The 14,164-nt window shown below is 43.9% G+C and overlaps 1 protein-coding gene across 6 annotated transcripts in view; it reads left to right on the top strand.

Annotated features, from left to right (window-relative positions):
• TENM4 (teneurin transmembrane protein 4) overlaps positions 1 to 14,164 on the top strand; it is a 358,119-nt gene that overhangs the window by 33,331 nt on the left and 310,624 nt on the right. The window lies entirely within an intron of this gene.

Here is a 14,164-nt window from a genome sequence, read left to right as displayed (position 1 = left end):
GCAACTCTTAAATTTCTCCTTTTGCAGCAAGTCTCTCCCTGAGCATCTCTCCAAGGTTGGTACAAGATGTCACATACAAACAACAGCAAAATGCTTTGAAATATGCTCAGCCATGCAAATTGATGTGGTTGTTAGTGGCCCCTACACAGGAATATTGCCCAGCTCTGGTTCCTTTGATGAATAACTTTCAGAGGGGAAAAAAAAGGAAAAAAAAAAAAAGAAAACCAACCCTGCCAAAATGCAATTCAGAGAAGAGAAAGTAAATAAACTGGTTTCCCCTGTGCCCACACAAGGTGAGGCAGGCAGCTGGGTGCTGGGCGCGAGAGTTTCTTAGCAAACTGTGGCAGAGGGATCGTGGGTGGACGATGGAGCGACTGAACACGGGCTTTGGTGTTTTATCTGCCTCTGCCAATGCGACCCAAGGCACAGAGTTAGTGGCAATTACCATGCCTTGGTGGCAAACTTGTGGCTGTCTCAGCAACCACACACGGGCTCCCTTTCCCACCATTTTGCTTTCCCATTTCATCCTACCAAGAGTTCATTTCTACATCTGGGAGGCAATCTGGTTTTCCTCCCTGTCCCACTGAGAGCAGACCAGGTTCACATTTCAGTTGACACTCTTCCGAGCTTGCAGGGTTTCTCCTTTCTCCCCCCACCCCGGCTATATTTTTTGTTGTTGTTGTATTGCAAACAACTAGTTGAGCTTTTTTTCAGCAGGGCTGGCTTGGTTAGGGCAGGAGAAGGTGATCTGGGCAGAGGAAGGCTCTCCAGGTCAGCCCAAAGACAGCAGCAGATGGGAGCATTAGGCGGGACCCCGCTCGCATACTGGCAGCAAACTGCTTCGTTTGGGACCCTAATAGTCAAAAGCCTCGGAGGTAATTTGCCAGTGTCCAGCCCCAGTTGGCAACAGGGAATGCCAATTGCTCTTGACTGGGAAGTTGACTGAAAGGCAGAAAAATCAATGCATTGATTGCATTATTTTCACAAACTGATATTTAATGTGTGACAAATACTGAATATTGTGTCTGGACCTGTTTCCACGCACACAGTTCTCATAAAAGACCACGGGCAACCCACTCTTCTCTGTGCGCTTCCTTTATATGTCCTCCCATTTATTCACGATGGACCTTTCCAGCCTTAGATCTGTGCCTACGCAATACCCACGTCCTCTCTTCGGTTTTTCTGAATGGGATTTATGGTGGGGAGGGAGGAGAGGGTGAGGAGAGCGAGTAGTACTGATGGCGATCAATAAGCAGATAGATGAGTAAGCAGACATCACGCAAACTTCTGGGCTTTTTATGCTCACAATGAAGCCTGCTGGTGCATGGTATGTCAGATGGGGCACCCCTGGCTTTCTACAAATGCACAGGGAAGCTCTGCGCCCTCTTACAGCACTGTCCAGGGAGCAGCATCCTTACCCCTTCAAGTTAGGCTGTGTTTGCTGGGGTTCCAACCACATCAATCAGAGGCAACCCTGGAAAGATGCCTCCCAGAGCTCCCACTGCACCTCAGCAAAGGTTTGTTTGTACCTCCTGGCATGATAGATCAGCCCATGATTTCCTCTAGGAATGAGGTTGGTGGGTCTAACACATTCTGTGTCAGAGCGAGGACCTCTGGAAGAAGGGGAGCCGTGAAAAAGGAGGTTCTACCTTGGCCATGGAAAGACCTCCCCTCTTCACCCTTCTCAGCTCGGTGGGTCTGGCACACTGTGGGCATCATCAGAAACAAATAAACAAATATCAGTCAGGTCATAAATACCCATGACTGCATTTTTGACAACATAATACAGAGAGAATGCAAGCTGGTGGGAGGGGCTTGATGGAACAGTTTTCTTGTGCCAGCAACATTTTCGTGGAAGTCTGGCAAAGCAACCGTTTGATTCAAGCACTTCTTCCCATCTCCAGGTTAACGCAAGGTAGTTTATTCTTATTTCACAACTGGCTACATAAGATTTCTGATATCTCAGTTTTAAAATAGGCCACATAAAGTTCAGAGGATTTCTGGGGAGCAGCTAACACACAGTAAGTCCTCAACTAGGACCAACTTCTCTGTCCTCCAAAGCCTTTCTCAGGTGTTCCAGACAGGCATTATTATTACTGCATAGTCAAAATTTGGAACTTTATATTAAGCATCCAAGCTTGTCATCCCCATTATCCCATAAGGTACCTAAGTGCTGAAACAAATACCTTCATACAGAGCCCCATTCTTAATATATTCTTGTTTGAAGCTGGATTCATCTCTGCAGGGACTGTTTAACCCCTTCTGCAACATTTTTTTTTAATTTACATTTTTTATATTGTTTACATTTCCAGCTCTTGCTGCGGTGACTGAGGCCTTGGACCTGAGACAGTGGAGCATTTTTCCCACTGCCCTCCTCTCTCCTCCTCTTTATTCAGTGGCAACTTAAGCACCAGTGCTGCTGACAGGGGCAAAACCTGCTAGTTAAAGTCTGTGTCCTGCCTCTTTACCAGAAAGCCAGCTGTGATATCCTGCCCTGTGGCGGGATGGGGATGGGGATGAGCAAATGTGGGTAGAAAAAGCAACAGAGATCACTTCTTACAGCGTTCAGGCTGACCAGGGTCAGGATGGCTCCAGTATGGAAGTAGAATGGGAAAATCAACGGACTTCTAAAATCTTGGGGAGGAAACAAACAAACCAAAAAAGCAACACATTTAGACCTTTTTTTCTTCTTCTTCTTTTTTTTTTTTTTTTTTTTTTTTTTTTACACAGACATAACTAGTTAGTGGTTGTTAATTAAGAAATGATCCCAGCAAAAGCTGCTGCCGCCACGCTAATAAATCATTCATTAAGAGCCCATTTCAGTGGGGTTGTTGTTCCCAAGCACTGTATTTAGCTGTTTGAAACAGCCTTCATATACTTAAGGGGGGGGAGCAGTTACGGCTTGGTCATTACCTGATGGCTAATGATGCAGAGCTCTATGAGCTGAGCTGGGAAGCCATGGTTGTGCTCTTTATTTTTTTGCTGATTTGGATGGTTTCAAGGGGGTGTTAGGGGCTTTGTGGGGTTACTATGGTGACTGGTGCCCGATAAAACCACAGATGGATGATGGACCTGTGTTGCAAACACAGACATACAGACTTTGCTTCTCTCTATACTTTTAATACTCAAAAGATTGTGATATCGCTAGACTATCAATTAGGGTGAAAATACCACTTGTGTCGCTCCCCCAGTTTAACAGCCCTTGAAATGTAAACAGCTGAATGCTTTTCACTGCGCAATTACCCTGAACCACAATTACTTTTTTTGCCGCACTACATTTTGTTTGTTAGACTTATAAAAATGGCAACACACTGCTTTGATTACAAATTTTGTTGGACCTTCCTTCCATTCCCACCTTTGCTCTTTTGCTTGCAGTTTTGTCTTTCTTGCTCAGAAATCAGAGGCTGGATACAGAAGCGCTGGATCAAGGCTTTCAGCCCATGGAATAGAGGGATCATGTCTGCTGTCATTGCAGGAAGCGAGTGTATCGTTTTCTGCCTTAACAGTGGTGATGCGACCTTAAATGCCTGTCCCTAATTTCCTTGAGTGTTAATTCTATTCCAAATTCGAATCCCCCATTTTGGCTCACATGGGAACCCATTCCACGAATGCAGCATTTCACCTTCCTAAAAGCTTTATTGAAGTATTTCATACCAAGCAGATTATAAGTGTATGGAGGGATGCATATGGATAGCCCACCTGTAGTCTGTAAATAATTCAAATGTTAATTGTTGTGCTTGGCACTTCAGCGATGGCTTTTACTTCAGTAACACCTCAAGCCCTCAAGCAATTATCAGGATCCCGCTGTGCTGAGTGTGATACACTTGGTTAGAAAGGGCAATCCATAGCCCAGAGAGTTTGCTCTCTAGTTGCAAAATCCAACCTTCAGAGAAAGTATCACTAAACAAACAAAAAAATAGCAATATTCTGTTATAGATGTTCATCAAGTCAGTTCAGCATGATCTGCTGCTTCTGATTAAGTCATATTCAGTCCATTGCTGGGCAGATAAAGAAGTGCTCAATGTCTTGTGCCGCAGAGGTAAACTTCCCAAAATGCCCATATCATGAAAAAATGTTGTGGCAAATAAGGATGCTGCCCTTTTCTGATGCTTCAGCTCACATCGTTTCTGGGAGCAGGGAAGATCAGTCTGGGCCATGCAGTGTTTAAGATCCATAGGGCTCACCTTAGCCTTGCTGTTGGTTTTGGGGTGGGTTGCAGTTTTGGGGGGTTTTTTTGCCTTTAACATTGATGGTATTAAATGCCTTGTAAAAATGTAGGAGAAAATAGAGTCTTGCCATGAAAGGCCAGGACAAATGAATTTTGTTCCTGGTTTTGTCATTAGCTTCATGGTTGTGCCTCGCTGAAACTTTGGTGGCATGGTGCCTTGGTTTGCAAACGCAGTGTGCAGGTGCTTGCCTGCTGCAGGAGATGCTGCACAAGCTCAATTATCCAGATCAAACTCATCAGGTACTGTGGGGATGAGTTCTTAGAGATCCTTCTGAGCTAGAGCTTTTCCTTCTCTTACAGTCAAGTCTAATGTGAAGGTGAAAGAGCCACTGCTGGTCTTTACCACATTTTCTTTGTTTACTCATCAGCCTTTCAAGATCCTTGCTGTACCTTGAAAAAAACTCTCTGGAATGTGTTCCCCTTTGTCTCATGTGTGGCTCGGGAGCTTTTCTCATCTAACACATCTTTATTCCAAGAGGCCAGATTTCCTGGGCTGGATTCTGGGATTTCTAAATAAAACATGCATGTCTCCGCAGAGCCTTTTACAGTCTTTTCTAGCCTCGTGAAACACACACAGAGGCACTCCCTCTTGTTATCACCACTGTTACTATCGAGTAAAAACTTCATGCCCACATTTATAAAGGCTATCACTGAATTCTCCCATCAACTTTACCCCATAATGCTGCAGCCTTCCTCTGCAGCAGTGAATTATTTATATCTTGTTGTGCAGAAGGGATGGGGGGGCTTTTTTCATGCTGGACTGCACCGTGGTGTTTTCTTAACTCATGAGTTGCTTGTCACTCACAAAAAAAAAAAGACTTAAAAGCATAGCACTGTTACAAAGGAAGGATCAAAGTCTTATCCCAGCATCCTGGTTGGTTTGCCCCTTTCAAAACACTTGAAAACAGAGACAATATGCTGTCTGTGATTTGATCCTACCTACTCTGCGGCTTTGTGTACTTTTCTTGTTCACATATTATATTTCAATGATGCCAGCCCAGCATTTTATTCATAAAGCTATTCAAGTGCCTTTCTTTCAAGTGTGTATTTTAATAGGTGCCAACATCAGACGAGCTGAGTCCAGGTATCCTGGTGATGCCAACAAATGCAGAAAGAACTAAAAAATAGGTCTTGGTTTAAATTTATATTTAACTGTATTACATTCTAGTTCTGCATGAACATTAAGGGAAGTTTTTCCATTATCCTTAGAGGACCAGTTTAGGGTCTTTCTGTCACTACATCTTCCCCATTTCTACATGCAAGACATGTGGGAGGTTTGGCGCAGAGAACTTACTTTTCTTAACGGTGTGCAGTCTTTTTCAAACCATATGTTACTAACTTTTCTGAGTCAGAAGAATTAATTTATATTCCACTGAGGAATATTTATTGCACTTCCCAAATTACCTCAGAATCTGTAGCTCAAGGCTCATATATATATGTATACATGTATATACACGTTTGAGAATATCTCACTGTTAAAAGGTTGCAGCAAGTTGGAGTTCTGAGGTGGGGTGGTGGGGAACGACATGACACAAGAGCACACAGTGGCATAAAATACATCCACCTCCTCTTCAGATCAGGAAAATCACAAGGAGATTTTCCCACCAATTTCCATTCTGTCCTGAGATTTTTACCCACCTTCTTGTGGAAGGTTTCTCATTGCTTTTCCCCTCCTCCTCCTTCCTCCCGTCCTAGTGGCCTTTGTATCCTCAGCAGCCAAAATTCAGAATGAGTTCATCATTGCCTGCCTCCACCTCCGCACTTGACAAGAAATGGAGCACTCAGGAGCACACAGATGTGCACCAGCCTGTTAGCCCATGGCTTTTTCTTTGTCTCTAGAGATTCCAGATCAAGAGGATGATTCCATTCTGGTTTGCTTTTAAATGGAAATCTGCTCTGGCAACATCAAAATCAGGCTTTAAATGGATGTTTGTCTTTCAGTCTTGATTGTTGTAACACCACAAGAGAAAAGTGGGTGAAAAGCAAGCAATCATCAGTCACCGGGTATCTAATAGCTCTGTCCTGACCCACCAACCCATCCTGCAGCTGAACCCCATTAGAGGTGACACTTCACAGATCCCATGAGCAATTACTCTGAGCAATCGCTACGTAGCAGAGAATTTTAACTCAAGATAAAGGATTTTTGGTGAAATCCCCATTTAAGGATGGAAAGGGTAGGAAGGTGAGACCTAACCAATACCAAGGACAGTGGGACAGTTGGCCACATCCTCACCTGATGCTGGCCTCTGTGGCTGCACTTCTAGTGAGATGAGAGCAGTTCATGCCATTGGAATACCTGGTCCTATGCGTTTGCAAAACAACTTGGCCACTCTAAGGCAAAGGCACATTGCATCATTTCTGATCTGTGCTTTGTTTCCAAGAGTCATTGCCAGCTGACCAGAGGTAGGTGAGGAGAACTACTGAGGTCATTTCTCTCCCTCCACCCCAGACAGCATGTATGGCATCTTGGGGAGCGCAGCCCCTGGCTCTTAGGGAAGACAAACTGCAGCCTCATTCCACAGAAGCAAACTTCTTGAAGCATCACAGAAAAATAAATAAAAATGGTGTCATGAACCCTGCAGGGGGAGAAAAATATACTTCTTTCAGCCTTCACTATATGATATAACTGCTATCCTACAGTGCACTTTCCTGGCATGCCAGATTACATTGAATAGTAGATGGAGCTTTATGTTAAATTATGCACTGCAAGGGAAGAGGATCACAGCACTGAAGACAGCGGTAGGCGTTATTGGATTTACTTTATTGCTTATTGTATAGATTGGAAGTAACTCTAGAAGCTTATAACTCCTCAAACAGAGGAAATTTTGCCACCCACACGTTGAAAATTCTGGTGGGAAACTTGCTTACATTTCAAAACCAAGTGGTTAAAATGACTGTTGTCTTCATTGTCAAAGACCAGCTATCTGAGACCTTGAATCTCCTTTAAAAAGACATGAAATTCACTTTGCAATCCAGGGACTTTAACATAATGAGAACACAGATTGCCTCTTTCTCTTTAAGTTGTGATTTTTCAGCTCGCCAAGCATATGTTTTCTGGCTTTCTCCTGTAAACCAACAAAAAAACCCTACAGAGTCAGGCACCTGAAGAAAGTGCCAAAGCTTTAAGAAATCATTGCCTAGACCAAGATTTTCAGCACACCTGTGAAGTTTGTAACACTGCCTTATCTCGTACATAGGGAGCTGGCTTGGAGCAGAAGAGTGACAGGGGCATATAGGAGAAATGCATTAGCTGCCAGAAATGACTTTTCTGTGTTACAGCTGGTAAATATTGACATGGAGCTAGTTATAAGGTACCCAGCAAAAGCAGAGAAATGAATCCTTTTAATACCAGACCATTAGGAAACTGATGGGAAAAGAAGGGAGAGAGTTTGCTTGTCTACCCTAAAAGCATGAGCTAAAGCCAGTGTTAGATATAAAATACCGAATAAGGTTCAAAAGCTCAAATTCCCTTAATAGGAAAAACCACGTTTGTGTACACATATAAGCACATACTTTTTCTTTCTTTTTTTTTTAAGTGACTGACTGGCAAAGATATATATTGATTTGCATCAAGCGGAGGTTTGGCTCAGTGGCTAATGTTGCACATGTCCAACTCCCCTCCACGTCAGATCCTCTGAATTCCAATTGCTCTTTTCTATGGTATTTCATATTTGGAATTACCAGTTTCTCAGCATTAGTGAAGCTAAACTGACCAGTACAATTATTTTGTTCTTACATACCAGGGCCAGATCCTGCTTCCTATGAGATGAGACCTACTGATGGCAGGAGGGTCAGAGCAGGACCCTGCTGTACTTCTGCTGTGCAGCTCGTGCTGTCAGGGCATCACCCTCTATTTATATTTTACAGCTAAAAAGAGAGATGAAATTGTATCTTGACATAGACATGAAAACCTTTCTGTTTCTGTTAGTTTTGAAGCTCACCATTCGGATCATGTTCTGTTATTACAAAAAGTTAAGTCTGGCAGACACGGTATTTACTCGATCCTTGACAGTTTGCATTAGCAGTTCAGGCAACACAGGTAGCTCATGCACTGAAGAGTTCCTGAAGCCTTGAAGAGAAGACAACCCAACTGCCAAGCACAGAGCCAAACTGCTGATGTTTTGTTTCTCCTGATCAAATAACTTAATATTTGGTTCTGACTTTGTGTGGACTTTGCGAACAATGAAGAGAAGTAAATTGCAAGCATATGCTAGATGGTTTGGTAAAGTCTCAGCTTCACCATTGCAGTCCCTCAGTTTGCTGCATGACATTTTACACCTTAACCAATGTCAAACCAAGGATGCTGACAGAGGATAATTCCGCTTAATTTTCAGGAACTTTTCTTTCCATTACTTGTTTGTTTTGCCTAGCAAAAGACACTGCTCTTCCCATGCTTTCAAGGTGAAATATATTGATCACATCCATGTGATTCCTGACCCCGACTGCAATGCACAGGCTAAACCCAAGTGTCTGGCAACAATGAGCTGTGCATTAAGCCAGAACACAAAAACAAAACAACAAAAAACCCACCAGAAACTCTGCTCTGCAACAGAGTCTTAGAGGTTCACGCTGCTTTTGCCATTTAATTTGTTGCAGGATAATTAGAGCCTCCTACGACGATTTTCACTTTGCAGAGGGGGGGGTGGAGACCCTTCAGCACACTCTCCCTTAGTGCATAAGGAGTTTCTCTGCTGTAGCTGTTTTCTTGCCAGCATGGGGTGCAGAGGCTGGCAATTGACCACAGCAGATTGAGAGAGTACTTTTACCCATAGATACAGTGGTGTTTATGTCTTTTTATTTTTCCATTTGAGTTGAGCTTATTAGTTTTGTTAGTACATTAGAAAATTACATTAAACAGATGGGAAGTGGTTGGAGAAGGGAGAGTTTGTATTGTTTGAGGCCCTGCAAGATTTAATGCCCATTGCAGCGAAGGCTTATTTTCTCCCATGGACTTCTATATGCTTTGAATTTAGTCCTTTAATTTTTCTGTGGGCTCATGCCATCACTCTGGAAGGAAAACAAGTGTATTTTCCTATATTGTGACATGTTACAGAGATTGTTCTTTTTCCCTGGGGATTTTGGATCTTTATTCTGGTTAGTGGCAGGCTTAATTTAAAAAAACCTTCATATTCTGAGTTACAATGAAGGACACACATAAACCTGATCCCCTAGACACAAATATAGGCATGGATCAGAGCAATGCTAGCAGCTTCTACGCCTCTACGTATAGAAGTAACTCTTTGCAATAAGGGTTAAATTTTTTTAACCTACTTTGTGTTGGACACAATGAAGAGATGACTAAACAGAAACATGTGCATGCAGTATATTGAACTATCCTTGCTCTTAGCTTCTGGTTATTTTAATCCATTTGATGAGACTTCTTTCCAATCCTATTTAATTTATTGCATCACATACTCTATTCGCTTCTGTTTACTAACATTAGTAACATTATTACTGTTAAATAAAGTCCTTGTATTGCATGAGTCCTGCAGCTCTCTGGTGCTATTATACACTTTATATTGGACTTGATTTGCCCATATGTATCCCCATCTAATGTTAGCATTTACACTACAAAATATAAATTGCATAATGCAACCTCACAGCCACTGTACATCTCGCCTTGCATGTTACAATAAGCTAATCCTTCCCGGTGACTCTAAATTTCTCTATGGATGCAAATGAAAACTAGTTCCTAAGCAGCAACATAAATTTTAAGAAGAAATTCCTTTAAATCCTAAAAGATGCATGGAGATGCTGATCGCATGTTTGCGGTAGATAAACCTCTGCAATTTTATGTAGCTTCCAATAAGTCTCAAATATACCACACTTATAAAGTGGAATAATCTGTGTGTGTGTTGGAGGTACGGCAATATAGAAAGTGTTACACTGTTTTCAAGTCTCTGCCGGTAATGGATTAAACCCAGTTTTTATACTTGAATCTGAGAATTAGATTTCTCTGTAAAACTTGGCAGAGACATCTTATGATTTCTCAAAGTCATGTTTTAGTCTAGTCACGGCATTTCCAAATTCTGGCTCTGGTCAGATGGCAATAAAAGATTCTGGGACCTCAGGCTCCTCACAGACAAACTCCGTGAAGAAATCTGCACTACATTAGATACTGAGAAAGGAGCTTTTATTTCAAATATTTCTTTGAAAGCAATTTGTGCATGCTGGAGAGAGAAGCAATTCCAGGCTACTTAACATAAAAGGGGCAGCCTGTGGATTTGATGTGAATCTGGGAGCCAGCAGAGCCGAATATTCTTGTTGTCTCTGGAAGGTGCACATGGGGTGGGCCCACGGTGTTGCTGTGAGGACATTTTCACCACAGAGTCTGCACAGACTGTGCACAGGAGACCATTTGGAGTAGAACATTGAAAGACTTTTGGTGGCTAGGTGCTTTCGAGGATGGTTCTAGTGAGAATATGGATAATACGGAAGGCAGCTCTGCAGAGAAGGACCTGGGTGCTGGTGGGCAGTAAGGTGCCCATGGGCCAGCGGTGTGCCCTGTGGCCAAGGGGCCAGTGGGACCCTGGGGGGCACCAGGAGGAGCGTGGTGGCCAGCAGGTCGAGGGAGGGGGTCCTCCCGCTCTGCTCTGCCCTGGTGGGGCCGCACCTGGAGTGCTGGGTCCAGTGCTGGGCTCCCCAGTTCCAGAGAGACAGGGAGCTACTGGGGAGGGGCCAGCAGAGGCTACAAAGATGATGAGGGGACTGGAGCATCTCCCTGATGAGGGAAGGCTGGGAGAGCTGGGCCTGTTCAGCCAGGAGAAGAGATGGCTGAGGGGGGATCTCATCAACGTCTACAAACATCTCAAGGATGGATGTCAGGAGGACGGGGCCAGGCTCTTTCAGTGGTGCCCAGTAACAGGACAGGGGGCAATGGGCACAAACTGCAACACGGGAACTTCCATCTGAATGTGAGGAAAGACTTCCTTACCTTGAGGGTGACAGAGCCCTGGCACAGGCTGCCCAGAGAGGCTGTGGGGTCTCCTTCTCCAGAGACATTCCAAACCCACCTGGACGCTGCTCTGTGCAACCTGCTCCAGGAGAACCTGCTTTAGCAGGGGGTTGGACTAGATGATCTCCAGAGGTCCCTTCCAGCCCTGACCATGCTGTGATTCCATGACTCTGTGAAGACATTCCATATCTTCATCATCACTGATATACTGGCTATGGAGCAGCCCTCCTGGGCATGCTATAAAAATATATTAATTCTTTAATAACATGAAAAAAAATCTGTTTCAACTGTCCAAGGCCCAAGGAAAGACCACAGGGAGCTAGGAGGAAATGTGGACCATTTTAGCAGTGCACCTTGAGGTATCCCAGATGGATGGAGAAGAGGGGAATTCATACTCCTGGCCACCCTGGTGAGGGATTCAAGCACAATCCCAAGCAGTGCTGCCCATCCGTTTTAAGATGTCAAGAGCAGTAAGAGTGACACAGAATCATGACAGGACTCAACTGGTAACATGTCAGGTGTGGCAAGGAGGTGCAAAGGTGTGGGTAAGCTTTTGGTGAGCCATGCATGGCTTCAGGTCTTCTCTGGGTTGGCCAAGCTGGCTATCCCAGATGGACACAAGGAGCCAAGATATGAGCCATCAGCAGGCACAGGGATAGAAGCGTCCCTCCCTGGAGTGTAACAGAAAGACAGGCCAGTCACAGTGGGGTGTCAGCTGAAGTAGATGTAGCTCGGGAGTCCAGACATCAGAAATTCTGAATGCTGCCCCTGTCCCCCAGAGTAGGAGCTGCAAGCTGTCCACATCTCTGACAAGCTTGTGTAACATGGACAGGCAGCCAACCACCCAAATACCAGCATTCAGCAGCTCTCTCTGTCTCACCTGCTTTGCCTGTGCATCATGTTTTATTTTTATAACTAGAATTTACAGTTTTACCCTGCAGCACCCACAAAAGCGCACAAACATGTAAGAAGAAATCACGTTTCCTGTAGCAGTACTAACAATGGTAAATGGAGACAACAACTGCCTTTCCTCCCTGTGGCTGTCCATCTCCTACAACAAAAGGAAAGACAGCCCTGCTAAAAGAGAAAGCCACCATGAACCAACACAAACAGCAGCACCTCACACAAAGAACAGGCTCAATCAGCTGGGCAAGGGACTTGGTGGGAGTGACATACCCACCGTGCTGCCAATTGCAACGTAAATTGATTGCACTGTAATGGAAAATACACTTTCCCCACCCCCCCACCCCCCCTTCCTTAGAGCTACTTTGATAATAGGCAATTTCTCTTAATAACAGTGTGAAAGAAAATACTCTAGAGGAAGTGGTGTATAGCAATTGACTGTGTCCCCATCAGTCTGTCTCAGTTGTTGATAAGGTTAGCAAGAGGATTTGATTGCGGTAAGTATCATTTAAAACGGTAACGTCACATTCATTTGAGGAGACAGGAGCACGATGCAGCCCCAACAAGAGAAGCAGGCAGAAAGAAATGAAGAAAATAAACTTCCTGGGGCCACCATGACTCTTGTGCAGCATGCAGTATTTCCTTTAAAAAAATTAAAAAAAGTAGGGGGAGGGTTTTTTTAATCTTCCTTTATGTTTGCCCTTCCCAGGCCCTAATACTACTGTGTTGGCACCTAACACAGAAATTCAGACAGCTGAATCTGACCCACAATTTTTGCACCTCTCCTTGTGGCACCATGGCAGCACCTCCAGACATAGTAGCACCCAGTAGGCCACTCCTGTCTGCCTTGTTCTGCTACTCTTCTGGTGCTTTCTATGTGCTGTTTTGCACTGCGATGGGATCCTCAGGAAGATTCTGGCCTTTGAAAGTATTTTCATTATTTGACCTGTGTAATCAGTTTTCAAACCCTATTTTTATTAACTTAAAAAAAAAAAGTTTCAGACAAAGCTGATGGTAAACAGATGCTCTTCAGCTAATAGCGCTTGGTTCTCTAGGTACTCGAACACAGGGATGGGTCTGAAAAGAACAAAACCTTCCCAGTACTTGTTTTAATGAGTAGGCTTTCTTGCATTTGATCATCTGTTTTCTCAGAGGAAAATGTTAAGAAGGCTTGTGATTAGCCAGAGGCGATGCAATACCCAATATAATACAGACGTGGGGGAGTGAACTGCTGATGCTCCATGCCAGACAGTCCCATTCCCCCTCCCCCCCTCCTGGTCCTCAACTACTGTTGCAGCTGCAGCCAGCCACTGGATGTACAACCCGGAATCATAAGATCAAAATAATTGAGAAACAATGACTTCTGTAGCTAAGCAAACCAAGGCAGCTTGCAGAGACTGTCAATCTCTGCACTTACAAGCCCCAATCTATTTTCACCACCGTAGGCTGCCAGGTTAATTAAATGGGACTTCTTGTGGTGTCAGGAAGCAAGTCAAGCAGCAAGTGTTTGTAGAAACAGGCTTTAAAGTGAACAGCATATGAGAAAAGGAAGAAATTTCCTGGGCACACATGTTTTTGCACATTTCTTGGGAGATGTGTTATGCCTCAGCTGCTGCAGATGTACACTCCCTTCCTAAGTGGTGTCTTAGTCGGTCCCGGTGCAGTAAGGCCCCTGTTCCTCACTTCTAGGGATGCTAGGATGAATCCTCAGCTCAAAATGTATTGTCACCACTGCTACCACCTGGCAAAAAGTCTGGTCGAGAGAGCTGCTGAACACCTCCAGCTTCCACCTTAATCAGGATAAGCCCTAAAAGTCTTCCTTTTTTTTTTTTTTTTTTTTTTTTTTTTTTTTTTTTTTACAGCCAGTGAGCTAACATCACTGTTTCCTCCTCTTTTATGACTCATAAAACTCACTTTCCTTTTAATGTAGAAGCAGCAGCATCCTTCTTTGTGCCTGGCAAAAATGCATGATTACCACAATTAAGACAGCAGTATGACATCTGACCGCTTTATTTTTCACACTATGGTGAGAATGCTGCAGAGTTTTCCTACACTTGGTATCAGGAAAATAAAAATGG

This window comes from Falco rusticolus, chromosome 2, assembly GCF_015220075.1.
Source record: "Falco rusticolus isolate bFalRus1 chromosome 2, bFalRus1.pri, whole genome shotgun sequence".
In the NCBI taxonomy this organism is placed as follows: domain Eukaryota; kingdom Metazoa; phylum Chordata; class Aves; order Falconiformes; family Falconidae; genus Falco; species Falco rusticolus.
The sequence above is the reverse complement of the archived record's forward strand: the minus strand, read 5'-3'. Positions and strand labels throughout refer to the sequence as shown.